The sequence below is a fragment of the Ovis canadensis genome, chromosome 24 (assembly GCF_042477335.2).
Source record: "Ovis canadensis isolate MfBH-ARS-UI-01 breed Bighorn chromosome 24, ARS-UI_OviCan_v2, whole genome shotgun sequence".
NCBI lineage: Eukaryota > Metazoa > Chordata > Mammalia > Artiodactyla > Bovidae > Ovis > Ovis canadensis.
In genome coordinates this window covers 56002391-56003419 of record NC_091268.1, presented here as the reverse complement: position 1 = coordinate 56003419, position 1029 = coordinate 56002391, and positions in this window count along the sequence as shown.

The window sequence follows — 1029 nt, the reverse complement described above, 5'->3', positions numbered from 1 at the left end:
TGAGGAGGTGGAGGCCATAGCGCACGTGTGCCTCAGGCGTAACCGATGCCACAGGCAGCTTCCCCTGAGAAGCTGTGGCATCGCAGCTGACCCTCACACGTGACCGCTCACCACACGGCCCCTCACCTGAAGAGGGTGTGACAGCACGCACGTGTCCCTCGCACGAGACAGCTCGCCGCTCACCCCACCCTGAGGAGGCTGAGACGAGCGCGCGCACGCACCTGAGCTGCTTCGCCTGAGGAGGCTGAGACGAGCGCGCGCACGCACCTGAGCTGCTTCGCCTGAGGAGGCTGAGACGAGCGCGCGCACGCACCTCAGCTTCTTCGCCTGAGGAGGCTGAGACGAGCGCGCGCACGCACCTGAGCTGCTTCGCCTGAGGAGGCTGAGACGAGCGCGCGCACGCACCTGAGCTGCTTCGCCTGAGGAGGCTGAGACGAGCGCGCGCACGCACCTGAGCTGCTTCGCCTGAGGAGGCTGAGACGAGCGCGCGCACGCACGTCAGCTTCTTCGCCTGAGGAGGCTGAGACGAGCGCGCGCACGCACGTCAGCTTCTTCGCCGGAGGAGGCTGTGCGCGCGCGCCGTGCGCCTCAGGGGTGATCGGTCTCCGTGTCTACCTCAGTCCTGGCCCACACTATACGCCCCCTGGCCAGTGGCGCAGTGACGTCGGTGCACGAGCACCTCCAACGTGGCAGTTCCCTGACCTCCCTCAGCTGAGCTGGCGTGACAGCACGCACGTGTGCCTCACGTGACCGGTAACACGCACCTTCAACGCGGGAGGCCGTGAAAGCAGCGCACCTGTCTCCTAGGCGTGACCAGCCGCCTCGTCTCCTGGCTCGAGGAGGCTGTGGCAGTGCGCACGTGCGCCCAAGGTGTGAGTGGCCACACACCGCCCGTCGCCAGGAGAGCAGCGGCAGTGCGCGTGAGCACCTCCGCCGTGTCGGTTCAGACGCGCCCCCTCAGCTGAGCTGGTGTGACGCCCCGCACCCACCCGTCACACACGACGGATGTGACAGGCCCCTTCGCCTGTG